Source organism: Sebastes umbrosus, chromosome 12 (genome assembly GCF_015220745.1).
Source record: "Sebastes umbrosus isolate fSebUmb1 chromosome 12, fSebUmb1.pri, whole genome shotgun sequence".
Taxonomy (NCBI): Eukaryota; Metazoa; Chordata; class Actinopteri; order Perciformes; family Sebastidae; genus Sebastes; species Sebastes umbrosus.
The window spans coordinates 954,701-975,544 of record NC_051280.1 but is presented as its reverse complement, the minus strand read 5'-3'; the positions used below and the strand labels follow the sequence as shown (position 1 = coordinate 975,544).

At 43.5% G+C, this 20,844-nt stretch overlaps 1 pseudogene; it reads left to right on the top strand.

Annotated features, from left to right (window-relative positions):
* The first annotated feature begins 2,035 nt into the window (after positions 1-2,035).
* Positions 2,036-8,139, top strand: LOC119498691 (annotated as a pseudogene).
* The last annotated feature ends 12,705 nt before the right edge of the window (positions 8,140-20,844 follow it).

The window sequence follows — 20,844 nt, the reverse complement described above, 5'->3', positions numbered from 1 at the left end:
AACGGTAGGCCTGTTCATCAGCCCGCTGCTCGGAGCTGCGTTCAGGTACAGCACCACACACTCACACACACACACACACACACACACCCATGGCGAGTCCATGTCCACTCTGGTCCCCCTCGTCTCCGTGGACTCATCCAGCTCTCCGAAGGAGGTTCTTGGGGGATCAGTTCTTGCCGTTAGGAGAGAACCCGTCTCTGTTCGCCTGCTCTCGTGACAAAATCACTTCGTATGCATGCACGCGCTGGTCGGGACGCACCTTCTCTATTCCAAATATGTGTTCAGATTGACCTCGACCGAAGATTTATTATTATTATTATTATCATTATTATTATTATTATTATTATTATTATTATTATTATTATTATTATTATTATTATTATTATAGTCCATCTATGTAGAATATTTATTATTATTATCATTATTATTATTATAGTCCATCTATGTAGAATATTTATTATTATTATTATTAAAGTCCATCTATGTAGAAGATTTATTAATTATTATCATTATTATTATTATAGTCCATCTATGAAGAAGATTTATTATTCTTATTATTGTTATTATAGTCCATCTATGTAGAAGATGTATTATTATTATTATTATTATTATTATTATAGTCCATCTATGTAGAAGATTTATTATTATTATTATTATTATTATTATAGTCCATCTATGTAGAAGATTTATTATTATTATCATTATTATTATTATAGTCCATCTTTGTTGAAGATGTATTATTATTATTATTATTGTAGTCCATCTATGTAGAAGATTTATTATTATTATCATTATTATTATTATAGTCCATCTTTGTTGAAGATGTATTATTATTATTATTATTATTATTGTAGTCCATCTATGTAGAAGATTTATTATTATTATTATTATTATTATAGTCCATCTATGTTGCAGATTTATTATTATTATTATTATTATTATTATTATAGTCCATCTATGTAGAAGATTTGTTATTATTATATTATTATTATTATAGTACATCTATGTTGAAGATTTATTATTATTATTATTATTATTATTATTATTATAGTCCATCTATGTAGAGCGAACTGACTAGAGAGCAGTACTATATTATAAACTAATATAAACTATACATTCACTTTATATATTCCATATATAACTTTACCCAACAAACAAAATAATTCTGGTTGGAGTTATAATAATAATAATGATTATTATAATGATGACCTCACAGGTTTATTATCCAAACAAGAGGAAGATCGACCCCTATAGGCTCTATAAAAACACCACCACGATGTTTAATCCACTGCTGACCAGAGGCCACGAGGCTACAGGTCCAACGGGCCACGGGTCCACCGGGCCACTGGTCCACCGGTCCACTGGGCCACTGGTCCAGTGGGCCACATGGGCCACTGGGCCACTGGTCCACCGGGCTGTACAGATGTTCCACTAGAACAACCCTAACCTGGGCTGAACAGATGTTCCACTAGAACAACCCTAACCCGGGCTGAACAGATGTTCCACTAGAACAACCCTAACCTGGGCTGAACAGATGTTCCACTAGAACAACCCTAACCCCTCTCACAGTTTCATTTGTGCCTTTAAATGTTGAAGTAATGAGAGATTTCCGCTGTAACCTGAACGCATCACACACTGACACTGGATTGGACTAATCTGCGTCTCCAGGGAATTCCGGGACCCTCACATGACATCGACTCTCCAGCTCTATTGGTCCGAGGCACGTGTCTGAGAGAGCCGTAGTACTACGTCATCACAGCGTCTGGCAGCCAATCACAAATGAGAACCTAAATGTGTGAGTGAGTATTTGAGCGGTGCGTCTCTGAGTCTCTGAGTCTCTGAGGCCGCTGGTTCTGCTGGTTGTGCTGGTTCTGCTGGAAGCACCCAGAATTGTGTGCAGTTGAATAATCTGGACTTGACTTTTGAAACTCTTTTTTCTATTTTAGTGTCCAGCTGTGAGCAGCAGGTCCGGCCATGAGGAGCACCGTGGCGGGGGGGGGGGGGGGGGGGGGGGTCTTCTACCTCTAACTGAAGCATGATCTTCTTTGTCAAACATCGTCAGAGGCGCGTTTTCCACAGAACAAACATCAACATTCAGGCTCAGCAGGGTACTAACCCGGGTTAGGGACTAGTGGAGCTCATCGACGGGCTGCTTACTGGAGTCACACATCTAGTCATTCATAGATCTATACTAGATCAGAAGGTGAAGAGGACCGGCCCAGGTAGAAGCAGGAGTTTGTAGGAGGGCACAGAGAGAATGAGGTTCCGAGTGATCCGGTTACATCATTTATGGGAGAAAATGCTCGCCCTCAGGATCCGGAGAGGAGTCCAACCGGGCCATCCTGCCTCTCCTCCAGCCACCTGGCAACCAGCAGTCCCACAGGAACACCAACTTTTACATCGACAAACATCTTAAGACCGGACTTCGGCCGACAGAGAAGGACGGGGACTCTGGTCCGGGATGGAGACCGTCTGGGGGGGGTTCATACGGAGACAGAGTCTTCCAAAACTGGCAACCCGCAGCAGCGTGGAGCAGGGCGCGGAGGAGGAGGACACGGGGGACATACGACCCACCAGCAGCGCCGGACCCCGAGGCCGGGAGGCCGTAGCTGAGAGCCGCTGATGGGTCTGTGAAGGGTCGGGGGGGCCCCCAGGCCGGATCGGACCCGGAGGCCAAGCCGATCCTCTGCCAGCCTAGGTTATTGTACCCGCTACTCAGACCGGCCGTCAGCAGGTGGTGGAAACACAGCACTCTTTCGTTAATTACAAGAAAAGAAAGAAAGAAAGAAAGAAAGAAAGAATACATAAATACATACATAAATAAATAAATACATAAATACATAAATAAATGACGGTTAGGATACTTTGTTTCTGAGTCCGTTTAAAAAGGCTGAATTATAGAAAACAGATAGTTTCTTCTTTCGGAGAGAAAACAGCTCCGATTGCATCATTTACCAGTGGAGAAGCTGGAGGTTCTTAAAAGACATTTTATTGTGAGGTTTGATCTTTTAATTCTAGTTCAATAAAGCTTATTAAAATAGATATAGTCTGAGCCGTGCGACCCCCAACCCTCCCTAATAGACATAGCACTTGTAACAATGACAAACCAGTTATTGCACCATCATAACTAATAGGCCACTATCTTCATATGTCATACTTTCAATATTTAAAAGAAGATATATATATCAATCCCAGAATAGACACAGATTATTTTACATAAAGCAAAGTAATTTAAACGCACATTAGAAGGTAGCTGCTGTTGTTTCGATGCATTTGGTCTTTAAAATAAGGACAAAGTGGACCAGAGGACACTGTTGTCGGAGACTGTTGTGAAAATGAAGTTAAATCAAATCGGAGTCGAATGTAAAGTTCGAAACAGGGTGAAGTGAAGTAAAACCAAGTTTAACGCCATGTAGCTCAGTCTTCTTTGTTGATCTTCCATTAGCATATTTTTTTTGACAATGGGGGTCTAAAAGTGAGGCGTGCGTCCCAACACAACCAGTCCATGTGAACACTAAACACAACTTCGAGTCTGTTCCACCCGCCGACCAAACGAACAGCTAGTTCGAGACAAACACGGGGCCCTGTTCTGGTGGTATGATCACCATATGAAATAAGATCGGATTGAAATCATTTAGTATTGCAGACACCGTGAAGCGGTCGCTTTCTCCCGCCCGCTCCGCCGCTCCGCCGCCTTCTCATGAGTAGAGTTCATGTTAGACATAAAGTGAACCGTCTGCTCTCTGCTGGGTCTCTGGACCGGTGGACACATGGTGCACTTGGACTTTTCCTTTGTCGCCATTTAGAAATACTTGAAATGATGTGCTGGAACCAGCAGCAGCCGAGAAGAGGAGGACAGGCCTGTTAGTGTGAGGACGGAGGACAGCAGGTCTGGACACATCCAGACCAAAAACACACACAAATGTTGGATTTGTGTTGTGTGGAAACACAGGAAAGTTTCCATCGAGGTCCAGCAGGCCCGACCTCAGACCCGAGACCCGAGCTCAGACCAGAGACCCGAGCTCAGGCCACACAGGGCCTGCAGAGGGGTCCGGAGGAGACTTCAGCTCCTCCTGCCTTATTAAAGCACTATTGTGTAGAAATGACTCAATACTCTATTATATCATCATTATTATTATATTATTATTATTATTATAATATTATTATCATCATTATTATTATTGTTATTATATTATTGTTATTATTATCATTATTCTCATCATTATTATTATTGTTATTTATTATTATTATTATTATTATTATTATTAATATTATCATCATTATTATTATTGTTATTATATATTGTTATTATTATTATCATTATTTACATCATTATTATTATTGTTATTATTATTATTATTATTATTATCATCATCATCATTATTATTGTTATTATATTATTGTTATTATCATTATATCTATTATTATATTATTATTATTATTATTATTATTATTATTATCATCATCATTATTATTATTATTATTATTACTATTATTATTATTATTATTATTATCATCATCATTATTATTGTTATTATTATTAGAATGTTAAAAGGTGCAGAGATAGTTCATGGAGCCTTTTACTTTAATGGGCTTATGAAACTCTTAGAAGTGTTGGATTTCGGCCTGCTATATTTCTATATTTGATACTTTACTTGCCGAAGCGGAACTAGATTGTGTTTTCTATGTCGTTCTCGTCTTTTCGACCTTTGACTTCATCCTGATTGAAACGTCTCTGAATATTAAAATAGAAACAAAAGAGGTTATCGCTCTTTTTAGGAAACTACTTTTTAAAAAATGGAGTTCCTATGGTAACAGGGAGGGAAAGAGGCGCCTAACTCCCCATCCTCCATCCTATCCCAACCCCACCCCCATGTGCACCCTCCTCTTCCTCCTCCTCCACCCAGGCTCACTAGGCTGCTGCAGCAGAGCTGGAGGACCCGAACCCGAACCCAGCCGGACGGCTTGTCTCTCCTAAACAACTGACTCCATTTAATAACTACTAATAACTACCAATAACTACTAATAACCACTTACCGCTGTATAGCTCGGACTATTTCACTTCACATTGACATAACGTCCTCTCTCCCATAGTTCACCTTAAGAGGTGCTTACAAGTACCAAAAAGTGATCAAATATCAGCAGATATATCATGAAGTAGACAACTACATTTTGGTTTAGAAAATTCAGATCGAACCCACACAGTTCATGAGAATGATAGAAGAGGAATCCTTTGTCTATAATTTACATTTTTATACATTCCATAGCTGGATTATTTGTATTGAGTTAAATTACATTTAAATGATTCCTTTTAAATCAATATTATTCTTTTAAAATTAAAATGATCCTATATAGGAATCATTTTAATTTTAATATGACGTGTGAATGTTATGTGAGAATCCTGCTGTGAATCCGGTAACAGCCCGGTAACAGCAGCCCGGTAATAGTCCGGTAACAACCCGGTAACAGTCCGTTAACAGCCTGACGCTGGAAAACGGTTGAAACTTTCTACGTTTAGTCACAACCGTAAATAGAAGCATTGTGTCTCTGTGTGATTCTGACGTCCTGATCCATGTCCTCTGTCCCCCCTCAGGGCCCAGATCCCGTAAACCCAAGAGGGCCCCGGCCTCGAGCCCGAGTACCGAGGACAAGCGGCCCCGGACGGCCTTCACCGCGGTAGCAGCTCCACCGGCTCAAAACGGAGTTCCAGAACAACAGGTACCTGACGGAGCAGCGGAGACAGAGTCTGGCTCTGGACCTGGGCCTGAACGAAGTTCAGATTAAAATCTGGTTTCAGAACAAACGGGCCAAAATGAAGAAACGCGACCGGGAATAAGAACTCTCTAGCGCGGCAGCTGATGGCGCAGGGCCTGTACAACCACGCCGCGTCCAAGGACGCACAGGCGGACATCGACTAGAGGACACCCGGGGACAGGAGGGGACAGGACAGGAGGGGGTCTGAACCATGCAATCAAATCACTTCAGTACCAGCATTCACATTTCTAAACTCAACCAGAGACCATATTGGGACATTTTGTTTGTCGCGCGTGTGTGTGTGTGTGTGCGTGTGCAGGCTGCGTGTCCTCGGGACTGTTAGTTATGACGATGTCCACGCCAAGTTCAAAAACGACTCTGCGTTCATGTCACAGGCAGAAGTTGTAATTTTCCATCTATCTTCTGTCCAACCAGATGTGTGATTAAAGGCAGCTGATGGTGTGAACTAAGCTTTAGTGTTACCCATCATGCAACATGTCCTCTTAGCTCTCTATCAGTGGTTTAGGTGTGTTAAGAAGGCCTAGGGAACCTGTGTGGCACATCAGGGTCACAGTTCACCATTGGTACTGGTGGTCATTGAGGAAACAGCAGCCCGGTGCTGCTAAAAACATGTATTAGAGGCAATAAATCAGCATTTCAGGTAAGCTACCATTTATGTTTGGGATATACATGTTTTGACAGAAATGAAAATATGAATGCTAAGAAGAGGAGGAGCATTTTGAAATTATAAAACATAATTAATGTTACTTGGATCATAGTTGTAACAGTGACATCAGGGTCAGTGAGGGTCAAAACGTGCCCTCAGACGTGGTCGCCCAGAACAAATAAAGGTCAAATATGGACAATAAACTGTAGGGAACATTGGCCTGGTGTGGTAGGCTAAGCTCCAACATTAGCCTACATTTAGACTAATTCAAACATTAAGGCCAGTTTTCAGTAGGCCTGGCCGACTCAGCGGACACAACGTAACGATAGACTTTAAATAGTAGCCAGAGAAAAGGTAAATGAAGATGGAGCGAGTAAACAGAGACTGTCTCTGATGCTTTTAGGGAAAGTGAGTCAACAACATCCAACAGGAGCTGGACACGACGAGCTCGAGGACTGGACAGCCGTTCGCCCGTACTACAGCCCTGTGTCCCGTTAGGCCCGACTGTTGTGTCTGAGGAACTTTATTGATTATGGAAAGTATATGCTGAAATCCAAAGATTTTTTGTGCTGCATTTTGGGAACTGTGAACTGAGAAAATAGCCGACTTGTGTTGTCTGTGTTTTGTACTTTCTGACTTTATTGGCTATTTTCAGCTCTTTTCTTCTTTCATTCCTACGGTGTTCTGTCGGCGTAAGCTAACCTACTGTAGTGAATGTTTACCTGCAGGTCTGGTTGGAGCCTTATACAGCCTTTTATGAGTGCCAAAATTTGGGAATGTAACGACCCATTTTATATCTGGAATTAAAGATCTGCTTTATAGAAGCTGTCTGCTGAACAGTTTAACAATTAAATTGGTCCTCACAAAAGAAGTGGAACTGAACCAATAGCTCATTCTAGTCTCCATTTAACTCTATTATCTGATGTTAGGTAGCTGAAAAAAAGCAGGATCCATTTTCTCAAGATAACATCAAACATTCGTTCTGATTTTTATTTTCTATAAACGCTTATTTGAAAAGATGTCCATTTAAATTACCACAACACTTGATTTTTTTTCCAAAATTCAAATTTTAGCCTAACCCCCTTTAATCAATTCAAATGATGTCCCAAAGCAGGCCATCATCAACAAGGGACATTCTTTGCATTCATCTCCAACCGTCTGCCGATTTTGGCACCACACTCGCCGGCCGATCCCTGGACCTCTAGTGTCGGCCATGGTGTAGCCTACTTCTACAAATGTTCAAGAAAGTAGGCAACGTTTTTATCTTTTGTTAACAAAGACCGTTATATTTTTATTTATAATACATGAACATCTATAGCCATGTGGAAAAGGGGCTCTGGAGTGTTTACATAACTTATTTTTCCTGCAATAACTTTTGTGTTTGAATGCCGCATCTGACAGGCCTCTACTGGGTCTAATTAATGTGGATCCAAACCAAATTGTGGTCTTACGATGCTGTGAATGTTTCTTTTTATTTTCTCTATTGTGATAAAGGAAGTCAGTTTTTTTTGCATTTAATTACAGACCTGGACAAGCTTCTGCCTTAAACGTTAGGAAATACAACCTAAACACATTTACAGAGCAGCTGTGTTTTCTACAATGAGATTTTGACATCAGGATTTTTCAAGATAAAATAATTAACACATTTAGATGTTTTTTCCCCTCTTTTATATGATTCTACATGTACATAATTTATATCATAATGGTGTGATGGTAAATAAAAGACAACAATGCAAATATGTATTTCTAGAAGATTATTTTATTATATAACCTGAAACAGGAAAAATCACATGGGCCAAATATTTAGTATTTTGCTGTGAAGTTGATTTGATAAGTCTGCGTGTGGTTTATTGAAATATCTTCATAGTGATTAGCATAAGAATGAGAGAGCTGAGGACCGCAGACACAACATGGAGGACACTTCTAGTCTGCACATCCAGGTTCATCAACGTTTCATCACTAATGACGTTGCATGCTCTAGCTACTGCACAGTGTATTTTAGCCTTCTATTTCACATTAACGCCAAACCATTCTTTAAAATGACATTACAAACGGCTGTGTGACAGAGAGGTGATATCAACTACTACACATTTTTCACATGACAGTCGTGACATGCACTCAATGATAATGACATCACATGTAGGCCACAGGTTTTCAGCCTTGGGGTCAGGAGCACGTGGTTGCTAACGTCACTGGGAGATTTATAACACTCATATATGAATTATATTCTTTTTTTTTAAATAAAGACAAATTACATGTTTGAAAAAATCTGTTTGGAGCTCTCTCCATGTTCTTGAAAACAGAATACTAATACTACCATGCTGAGATTCTCAAGTCTTTTTTCAGTCCAAATGCTGGTCTTGACAGTTCTGGGACCTCAACATGGGGCTACTTTCCAGAAATTTAGGCTGAAAATCATTGCCATAGTACACCGAAGGCTATAGTGGCAAACTGATGGAAGACATGAACAGGTGGACGACACATACATAAAGCATATATTCATTTAAATGGACACTCTGGACAGGAAGTGTATCCTCTGGCCTTTCTGCTCCAGTTGGACCCAACACCACTCTGATGCAATGAAAACATCATACAGGTATGAAGATACATTGTGCTTTATTACTGTAAAGCAGAGCATTTAGTGAACCCGACCTGAAAGCTAAAAACTGTGAGGTCAAAATTATCTGCAAACCCAAAACACCTCCTCCCCACAAATGATCCAGCAGTCAAATGAACTAAGTCCACCAAAGATCTTAGAACTTCCCACAGATATTTCATTTCTGTATGGCGTTTACCTGAACATCTGACTGAGCTGGAGAAATAGTCAAGAAAATGAAACAGAGAGAAAGAAAGAAATATGGAGAGCAGAAGGAGATCCATCAATGGAAAGCCAGAGAGTTGTCTGTGACTCGTCCATTGGCAGCGGCAGCAGCATTGACCTGGGCTCCGTGAATGGCTGCAGGAGCCCTCATCTGCATTTCCTTTCTTAGCTGGCTTGTATGTGGAAGTAACGCCCAACGGTCGCTGACTTGATGAGCTAAGCTCCTCTTGACTTGGGTGAGGGGAAAAAAAGCTGCGAACTGGGTTTCTATGCACAGTGTGGGGCTGTCAGTCTAAATGGTTTGGGTTGTCAGGGAGGGGGGGCATAATGGCCAGAGAACCTGGATGAAGGTCAAAATGCTTTGGATGCTCATGCAAAAAGCAGCAGGTGACAACACTACAGCCAAGAAATGATGAGAAATGGACATCCAGATTCAGTACTAAATGAGAGGACAGTCACGTTGTTTTCATCAAGTTTTGTGACTTTCCTCTTAAAATATGATTTGGACTAAATCCACGCTTTGGACTAAATCCACGCTTCTGTCCCCTGGTTCCCAATGCTGCAGGTGAACGATTGTGGATACGGTTAAAAAACGAAGCATAAATGTATTGCACATCTGGGCTGGGATGTGTGCTCTGGTCTTCCGCATAAAGGTTGGATGTGCTAGATCCCCATCCACCGCCCCAACCTCCCAACCTGAGGCCTGTACTACGTAGCCAGTTCAACAAACCCGGCGTATCTTGTCTTTATCTGGCTTTGTTAACCCTAACGATCACGATCCCACTAAGCGGTCCTACAACGGTGGTTATAAATTCAGTAAGTCAATCCAGGGTTTCTCAATCTGCCTGTGAGCGCGTTCACATAAAGGGGTCGGTGTTTGCAGCATATGACCAATCACAGACATGGACAAGTCTACTGTCAGCAGAGCGACACATTTTACGAACTATAATATCAGACAAATACCAAGAAGTTAAACACATAATCAGACTAAAAGTAATATAGTTGAAGCTTCCAAATGCAGAAAGGACAACTGGCAAAAGAAGAAATTACTGATGTGTGAATGCATACATTTACAGATTTATTCATTTTAACGCAATACTCTACTATATATATAGATATAGATATATAGGCCTATAGATTACACTTAATAATGCCCTTTTGGTAATGATGTGTGTGTGTGATGTATGAATACTTCAGCCTTCTTTCAGCTGCGTCCCAGACTCCGGTGGTGTGAAACGGACTTGGGAGCAAATAAAAAAATAAATGTAAAAATATAATAATACTATAATTCAAAGTGGTAAGCATCCACAGCATACAGCCAGCTGTCCTATCCTGTATACATTCTTCCTCCTCCTCAGCATCAGGGGGTGCGTCGTCCTCGCCAGAGGAAGGCCTCTTTGTCCTCCTCGTTGTCTGACACCTCAGACGAAAGAGGGGAAGGAGACTCTAGGAGAGCGCCCCAAGTGAGCGGGACGGTCTCGGAGGGCTGGTCAGGATGGCGATGGTGGAACTCCCCGATGAGCTGGGCATCGAGGATGTGTTGAGCTGTGACCCAGGACCTCTCTTCTGGACCGTACCCCTTCCAGTCGACCAGGTATTGCAGGTCTCTCCCACGGCGACGGGAGCGAAGCAGGTGGCGAACCGTGCAGGTTGGACCTTCATCGATGAATTGGGGTGAGGCGGAACCAGTGGACTCTCCCGAACAGGTTTGACATGGAACGTGTCCGCGTGGACCGGGGCAGCTTGAGCCTCACTGCCGCAGGGTTTATGACCCTCGGAATCTCGAATGGTCCGATGAACCTGGGGGCCAACTTCTTGGACTCTACCCACAAGGGTAGGGCCCGGGTCGACAGCCACACCTTGTGGCCCACTTGGTTGGTGACTGGTGACTGGAGACTGGAGAGTCCCACCTGCATGGACTCAGACCCCCCTGGCTGTGGCCCTGTCATGTCGCTGGTGGCTGCTGGAGAACCTCATGACCGAATGGAAGAGCGCCGATCTGTCTCCCCCTGGCGTCGCTCCCGCCTCCTCGCCTGGATACGTCTATCCACTCTGGAAGTCAGTTCAATTAACCTATCCAGGGAGGATGGCAAATCAAAGGAGACTAGTTAGTTTGTTTATATACTCTGCAAATCCATTAAGATAGGCATCGCACTGAGCCACAGACTTCCAGTCACTTAGGCAGGCTCTGGTGCGAGAGTCAATGGAGTAGTCCGGTTCCCCTGACTCAAACTCATATTTCCTCCACTGGAGTTAGGGCCCATAGAAACCAACCCAAACACCTTACATTGCTCCACAGAGAAAGTCAGGAAGGAAGAGCAGGCAGGTGGGCATCTCTCCCATTCGGCGGTGCCCCACAGTCGTGCCCTACCGGTCAGGTGGTCAATAGTGGAAGCCACCGTAGCCTCCCCAGAAGCAAAGCTGTAGGGCTGCAGGGTAAACAGAATGGAGCAGTTTGTGATGAAAGGGGTGCAGCCCTCAGGATCTTCAGTGTAGCGCTGCGGGGTCCCCATCCGGGGCTGCGGCGCTGCTCCCGGCGTTGCGGGTGCTGAAGCAGGCTGCAGTAGAGTAGGACAAGGAGCTGCCGGCTGGATCAGGGCTGCTGCTAGCTGCTGGACCTGGGTGGCTAGCGTCACTAGCACCTGATCATGCCTTAGCAGCGATGGTGGCCAACAGTGCCTCGTGCTGCTGGAGGGCACCCTCGATACTATCGAGGTCGGACTGTGGCGAAGCGGTGTGCGCTGGGTCCATGACGGGCCAGACTGTACTGTGACGGGTAGTAGTAGGACCCAATTGCAGCACACAGGAGACCAGGAACAGTGAGTAATGACTTTTGATAACAAAGTCAGTAGAAACACAGCAGAGCAGGTAAAGCTGCAACCAGTACAGTTCAATCCAGCAATTAATCTCCACAAAGTCTCCGAATACTTGGTTGATCCGCAACCAGGTCAGCAAACAGTCCAAGCAGAAAAACCAGCAGGGTACAGGTAGAAGGTATGTCGAAGCCGGGCAGAAGATCGGGAAGCTAGCAGGTAGGTACTCACAGGACACACACACAAGGACGAGTGTAGTGACACGGTGAGAGTCTCTGGACCACTGAAAACCACAGGTAAGTAGACTGGAATACTCACACTGCAGCGGCATCGATGGACGGAAACACCAAGCAGCCACAGACGAACAGGAACCAAGAACGCAGAAGCAGATTCAATTCAATTCAATTTATTTTTGTATAGCGTCAAATCACAACAGAAGTTATCTCAAGACGCTTTATATATAGAGCAGGTCTATGACCGTACACCATAGTTTAGAGACCCAACAAGATCCACCAAGCCCACCAGCCTTATGTCCCCCTCAAGGTCAGGGACATAAGGCTGGTGGGCTTACCAGGAATCAGACGAAACGGGTCGGTCAGAGGCAGGTAGGGTCGGCAACAGGAAATCAGTCTGGAACAAAGTGCTGGAGAGTCTTGAATGGGTGGCGAAGAACAATGTGGCAAAGGGTGTCTGTGAGGCTGGAGTTTATACAGTGGCTGTGAGCAATCAGGAACAGGTGAACAGAGTTGCCTTGATGAGGTGGACGTGGCTGAAGCTGAGGAGCGGGAAAACCAGGGTGAATGGAAAATTACTGAATGGGAGCTGGGTGACTGGGCATGCAGAAATGAGCAGGTGACTAGTGATGCAGAACTGTGACATACGTTGAATGGTGACATTTCTGAACCAAAAATACGTTTCATATCAGCCTCATATCATGCTTGCTAAAGCGTCATGCCACATGGTTAACGTTGTGAAACGGATGGTTAGGCTTAGGCAACAAAACGACTTGGTTAAGGTTAGAAAAAAGATCATGGTTTGAGCTCAAATAATAATGTAACAACATAACAATGTAACGTAACAACGTAAAAACGCTACTAAACCACTATAGTTAGGTTTAGGAAATAACACATAACAATACATGTTTGGGTTTAAAATGACTATGTTTGTACAGTAAGGATTCTGAGTTTTTCAATTTCTTTTCCACTCTAGTGGGCTGAAAACTATCAGATTAAAAATTTTAATTTTACAGGTTCTCAAAAAATGTATTAAGAGTATTCAGAAGTATGCACAGTTAAAAAGTTGTTCAATTGTCACCTCACATCTTGTAGGTTCAGAATGAATATGAATGTACAGTCAGTGTTTCCTCGCTATATTTGATGTTCTCTCCAAAATAACTCTTTTTTTCTGCTGTAAACTATATCTGTGCATATCTGTGAAGTTATGTCCTGACTTGTCTTTACAACTCATAAGAGAACGATAATCTCAACTCAAAGTCCACTTCCTATTTTTTTCAGGGCTTTCAACTGCATCTCATGCATGGTATTCATCAGCATTTGAATTGAGATTAGTGCATCTCCCATTCTAGAATTCCATGCTCAAAGCTTTGCAGCATCGTTTGGAAAAATGAAACAACAGCATTCATCAGACATACCGTGCTATGACTGCGGCTCTATCCCACCAGCACTGGGTTACCGCTGACAACTGGATCAACATGTATGCATTTTTTTATTCTGGAGTTCTAAATATACATTTCTCAAAAGAAAGCTGTAACAGTAAAATCTGTCTACTTGTTGAAGCACTAGTCAAATGCAGCTAAATCTATCTATGGAAACATTTCAGCATGTCCTGTTGTTTTCTGGCTATAAGCAGAGTAGCAAGGGGCAAAACATCAAAAAACATCTTATTTACCCAAAGTTCGTCCATCCCCTTGTCATAAACTTAACCCCTCCAACAGGCAGAGGCAAAGGGCAGACGAGCAGAGAAAAGAAAAGTACATGTCACAAAGTATTGATGTCCCCTGTGTCTCCATTGGACAAAAGACGGCCCATCCAGTCTCCCTTCCCCCCACTGAGTAATTTAGCCATAGTTCTCTAAATGCTTCCTAGTCAAACTTGGAATATGGAATGAAGGGGACGGGGGCTTTGTGGCGGAAATATAATTACGGCAGCTAAAAGCTGGTGAAGGTGGAGAATGGGGGATGACATCAGACCAATTTCACACCCGGGCCTCGGATGGCCAGGCCAAGCCTGGGCCTCGCCGCGCAACACTGATCAAAGCCTGCTGCAGCCGCCCCAAAAGAGGGAGACTTAACTATGCTAATCTCCAGGACAAATATATTTTAATCTTGTTAGAATACAAGTTAATGCTGCAGCTCAGTGACCAAACTTTATGCTATATAGAGTAGAAGGATACAAGAATACAAAATCACATTCTCTCTCCAGGTTTCTCTATTTAACAAGTGAATATTGAGTCTCAGAAAAACAACAGTTGCGGAACTATCAAGTATAATCATACCTCGGTCATAATCTGGGAGCTCAGTAAGTGCATGTCCTAAAGGAACCGAGAGACTTAGCTGTGGCATACTGTATATTGGCTATAATGATAAACCTGTCCATCATGCTTGAAAAATAGTGTTCTGCTCAATAATCAATATTTAAATTTTAAATATTACTTCTTTCTTCAAGAATTTCTCAGAAACAGAGCTGCTTCTCTCAGAAAAATCTCATCAGCTGACAGCCCAGTATAGTAGGAATTACATCCGTATGGAACAACCTGCGTACCTCACTATTTATGTCTCAGGGCATAGTGTGTCCTTTATGAGGCAGAAAGCGGGTGTGGAGGTCAGGGTGGTGGACGGGCGTGTCCACCTTCATGCAGGAGACAGGTTCACATCCCATCACAGATCTGCAATCAACGTTCACCGTGTTTTTTCACCGTAACCACGACCTCTCCCTAAACCTAGACTGAAGATTCATCACCTTTTATGTGGATATTCAACCAGTGCTGATGGCAAATGTAGTCCACTGAAGAAATAAATTCTCCAGTAAGTGCTATATTGACCAAGCCTCCAGCAAGAGTGTTGGGCTTTGAAGCAAATTTTCATAGTGGCCAAAAGGTGGAATTACAACTTCCGTTGTCCACTGCTGCTGGAGCGAGGGCTGGGAGGCGGAGTTAAAGGAAACGCTACTGCTGATTAGGAAGATCACAGGATGATCCTGGTACTTAATCACTCGGCGGTCGAGCCATTTTGGCTTCATGCACCACTGAGACACTCTCATAGGAATGAATGGGGCCCCGCCTCCAACACTGTATCCAGTTCTCCTTATACATCCATGGCACTGGCCGAGAAAGCTGATCTCTCCGGCTGCGGAGCCATGCCGGATGTGCCTACATGTACCAGGATGGATTGCTTTTAATCTGATAGATGAACAAAATAAACTCACAAAATGTCAATAAAGGAAATTTCATAATAACAGAAAGATAATAAAAGAAATTTACAAACGTACACATTCTGATTTCAAGGTTCTGTCTTACACCGAACTAAGACAGGCATAACTGCCTTGTTAACTCATCGTGAAACAAACTTAATTCAAACTGGACAGAAACAAAATAAAAGTCACCAAACCTTAGTCTTTCCACAGTTCCAACAATCAGCAGCGCTGGTTTGGTCAAAAGAAATCCTTAACTCACAGAGTTATCCACATACAGGGCATCCATACCGTCCACGCTGCAGCTGCAGCCTCCAGTGGCCTCATGTACACTGTAAAACTCCCCACAGCTAGTGGGTTCTCCCTCGCCTCCAAACAACATCACTTTGATGTCACTGGATGCAGGAAGAATTTTCCAGATTTTGCAGCTGCACCGCAGCAACATCGGCAAGAACTGGAGACATTCTTCACACTATATCCCTAACTCAGATAGACAGAGATAAGGTTGTAAATCGGTGAATTTTCCCTTTAACCATAGTTAAAGGGAAAATTAACATAGTTGCCATTCACAAATACTATAGGAAGCGAGAATCCTAGAAACATAGTCCATGGTTTTGCAGATCTGTTAGCTGAATCTCTGTGTCCTCGCTAATTTAGAAAACTATGTTGTCATAATTTCCTGATAGTGCAGTTATCCCATCCACATTAAAACCCACAGCGAGCATGTGAAGATGTATCCACTCAGAATACAGCTTTCAAATATGTAGTTAGTAGTGTTGAAAACATCAGCCAAGTGTTCAAGTGTAAACCCCTTAGTGTGGAGGTACTCTCAGTGGGCAGAACAAAACAAAGTAGAAGAGCAAATCAAAGATCTCAAGTCAAAATGTAAATATGAAGGAGTGTCTAAATATACATGTAGGTAGAACAACAAATGACTTTTTAGCTTTCACAACGTTGGAAGGTCAGCAGGATAGACACTAATCATTTCCCAAAATGAGGTGTGACTACGCGTACTGTAGTTTAGGGATAATAACATGAGTTTGATAGTATTGTCCATCATTCCTCCTCAGTCCATCAGCTATGATCGTATTGTTGAGCTCACCAAAGTAATTGCAGGTATCTGGGGACACAATGACATCACTAAAAAGAAGTCAAAGGAGGCAATTAACATGAGAAGTCAGATGATCAGACACCACAACACTTTAGTCCAATCATCTAAAGGTAAGTTGTGTGCACACAACTACAGTACAGTAGCTCTGTAAACTGTGAGGGATGTTTTCTTTTTTTTGTCATGCCTCTGTGTTCCCAGATGTCAGCCAGGAATAGCACAGGAATGATGGATAAAACCACGAGCATTAGACCCAGGTTGTATGACACTGGGATTCCCCTTTAACTATCGCTAGACTCTGTTAGAGTTCAGCTAATAGCAAGCTTTATAATATTTACCAATAGGAGTATTTCAGCCCTCAGAGTGGTTCTACTTGGTATAAGTAAAAGTCCAATTGTTAACCAATGGGTTGTGTGAAATGAGCATTTAACGGGTGTGAGGGTTGTCTGTCACCCTGGTGCCAGTCAACACCTTGGTAACCCTTGATCTGTCAGGGGTGGAAGCTGCAGCTTCTTGACATTTCCAAACAGGAACAATGAGCTCGTATGAGTCCTGCTGTGACTTGGATCCCCGGGCAGAGAGGAAACCAAACCGGCAGGCAGGGAGGCAGGAGGCACAGACTTCCTGCTGCTGGTGGACAGACAACAAACAGACAGAAGGGACGGCAAGGTGGAAACGTGAAGGTGGAGGTAGACAAATAGTGCTCTGCAGTCATGATCATGCCGGATTTCTTAGGTGCCAAATTTTGCAGCATCTGATCTGAGGTTGATGTTGTGTTAACTAATGAAAGAAGCAGGTGCAGTGCTTTGTAAGATGCAGAACTGGCACACTCCAGGTTTACAATGGCACATAGCTCAGAATCACAGTTTGCTTATATGTTTTGAAATGTTTACAGCATTATTATCTATACATGAATGCTTCTTGTGGAATTACAACAACATTCCCTCTAGTGACCCCCTTAGACCCTTACTGGTAGTGATTTATAGCATACACTCTGAGGTCTGATAAGTTCACTTCACTCCACACCTCAAGATTTCTTTTTCATTTTCAACCAACGCTGAGTCGACACTTTATCACACAGCTCCTTCTAGAGACACAAACAGCTTTAGGTAACTCTTCACATATGCAGTACCCCCAACACCTGGATACACATGCTGTTGTGGAGTTTGCTGATGCAGGTCAGTGACGGGTCATGAATTCTGGCCTCCTGCATGAATGTCAGGCGCGCCATGCGACCACCCACCACCCTGACCGCCACACTCTTACAACTTTGACAGTGAACATCATGAGGTGTGCCATGGTTCAATATGATGGTAGTACTTCTAGCAATCTTTAAATATAGCAGGGAGTTTACTAAGACCACATATATAAATGAGCCCACATACAATGGATCTCATTTGCATACAGTACAGCTAAAGAAGACCTGATGTCGGGATGTTTTTTATGTGTGCTGTATGTCTGGAAAGTAATGAAGAGCACAAGACACTGTTTTCTGCTGTTGATCTTGAAATATCCGTCTATATAATCTAATTAACAGTCTTCCACAGTCATTGGAAGACAGTCACTGTCTATTCAATATGTAGCTGCTTCTATCATATCCCACTGGAACAATAAGCAGGAGGCAACTATGTGAAACACAAAGGTAAAGTTATGTAAAAAAAAAAACAAGAGCAGCAACCTCTATTATTGTATTATTATTTTGTAACCTTGTATTCTGTCTTGTGTTGTGTTGCTGAGAGGAGAGCTCCAGTAAAGTGACATTATAATGCATGTCTGTGTGTTTGTGTACCGTTACGCCCATTTTACACCTGATTCTCTCACCTGTTACATTTCAGACACAGATTCCTGTAGTGGTCAGTCAGCAGTGATAATCAGGGCAGACGCCTTTGAGCAAGAGGAGAGGAAGAAGAGAAGAGAGTGATGCGCTGCTGAGAGCGCTAGTGTTGTTGAACCCGGGATGGACAATGAATGATTCAAGATTCAAGAGTTTTATTTGCCATTTACACCAAAGAACATTGGAATTCTGAGCAGTTTGCCACTCAGAATAGTACTTTGGTTTAGTTTCTGTTTGTAAATGAACTGAAACCGTTGCTGTGTTTAGTACGCGGTTATTAACACAAGAAGAGGATTGGGATGGTCCGACCGTGCCCAATGACTGGATGAGACGGGGGTGCATGGAGTGACTGCAGGAAGCAGACCAAGCTCATAAGGGCTTCAGGTAAAGCCTGCATCTTTTTGTTATTGTTGGTAATCAAGGTATTAAGGCTGTGTTGTGGTCTGTTAGTAGTTGGTGTGGCTTAGTGGCAATTAAATCTCCAAGACCTAAAAATAAATAATGTTTCCAGTACTACCTGTGCTGTGACATATAAAGGGCACACTTTATATTCATAAAAATACATATTACATTCCTTTCTCCTATATTTTGCACCTCTGAACAGCAACGCCTGAAACTACAAATTGCAGGAGACCAAACACTTAGGCACCGAAACCTATACCTGAATGTACCTGGGATTTTTGTAACTTTTTTTAAACCTATTCATTTATCTAAATGTGTGTATCTTCTTGAGTAAAGGTCCGTGTCATTTACACAATTATACAATGACCACAGCACTACAGCAAAAGCTTGTGATTTTTCCAGATCCCTTTAATTTTTCTGGAAAAACTGTGAAATTACTAGAACTCTTGTCAACTGATCCACATTGTTAGCATAAAAATTATCAAATTCTAGAAAGGTGTGTTGGGAGGGAGGCCAGAAAAGATGCTAGCTTCACTCTGGAGTGAGGGAGAGATGGATGGAGTGAGTGAGAGATAGATGGAGTGGGGGAGAGATGGATGGAGTGAGGGAGAGATGGATGGAGTGAGTGAGAGATGGATGGAGTGAGGGGGAGATGGATGGAGTGAGTGAGAGATGGATGGAGTGAGGGGGAGATGGATGGAGTGAGGGAGAGATGGATGAGTGAGTGAGAGATGGATGGAGTGAGGGGGAGATGGATGGAGAGATGGATGGAGTGAGGGAGAGATGGATGGAGTGAGGGAGAGATGGATGGAGTGAGTGAGAGATGGATGGAGTGAGGGAGAGATGGATGGAGTGAGGGGGAGATGGATGGAGTGAGGGGGAGATGGATGAGTGAGGGAGAGATGGATGGAGTGAGGGGGAGATGGATGAGTGAGGGAGAGATGGATGAAGTGAGGGAGAGATAGATGGAGTGAGGGAGAGATGGATGGAGTGAGGGGGAGATGGATGGAGTGAGGGGGAGATGGATGAGTGAGGGAGAGATGGATGGAGTGAGGGAGAGATGGATGGAGTGAGGGGGAGATGGATGGAGTGAGTGAGAGATGGATGGAGTGAGGGAGAGATGGATGGAGTGAGGGAGAGATGGATGGAGTGGGGGAGAGATGGATGGAGTGAGTGAGAGATGGATGGAGTGAGGGAGAGATGGATGAGTGAGTGAGAGATGGATGGAGTGAGGGGGAGATGGATGGAGAGATGGATGGAGTGAGGGAGAGATGGATGGAGTGAGGGAGAGATGGATGGAGTGAGTGAGAGATGGATGGAGTGAGGGAGAGATGGATGGAGTGAGGGGGAGATGGATGGAGTGAGGGGGAGATGGATGAGTGAGGGAGAGATGGATGGAGTGAGGGGGAGATGGATGGAGTGAGGGGGAGATGGATGGAGTGAGGGGGAGATGGATGAGTGAGTGAGAGATGGATGGAGAGATGGATGGAGAGATGGATGGAGTGAGGGATGGAGTGAGGTATGGAGTGAGGGAGAGATGGATGGAGTGAGGGGGAGATGGATGGAGTGAGGGAGAGATGGATGGAGTGAGGGAGAGATGGATGGAGTGAGGGGGAGATGGATGGACTGAGTGAGAGATGGATGGAGTGAGGGGAGATGGATGGAGTGAGGGGGAGATGGATGGAGTGAGGGAGAGATGGATGGAGTGAGGGAGAGATGGATGGAGTGAGGGAGAGATGGATGGAGTGAAGGGGAGATGGATGGAGTGAGGGAGAGGTGGATGGAGTGAGGGAGAGATGGATGTAGTGAGAGAGAGATGGATGGAGTGAAGGGGAGATGGATGGAGTGAGGGAGAGATGGATGGAGTGAGGGAGAGGTGGATGGAGTGAGGGAGAGATGGATTGAGTGAAGGGGAGATGGATGGAGTGAGGGAGAGATGGATGGAGTGAGGGAGAGGTGGATGGAGTGAGGGAGAGATGGATGGAGTGAGGGGGAGATGGATGGAGTGAGGGAGAGG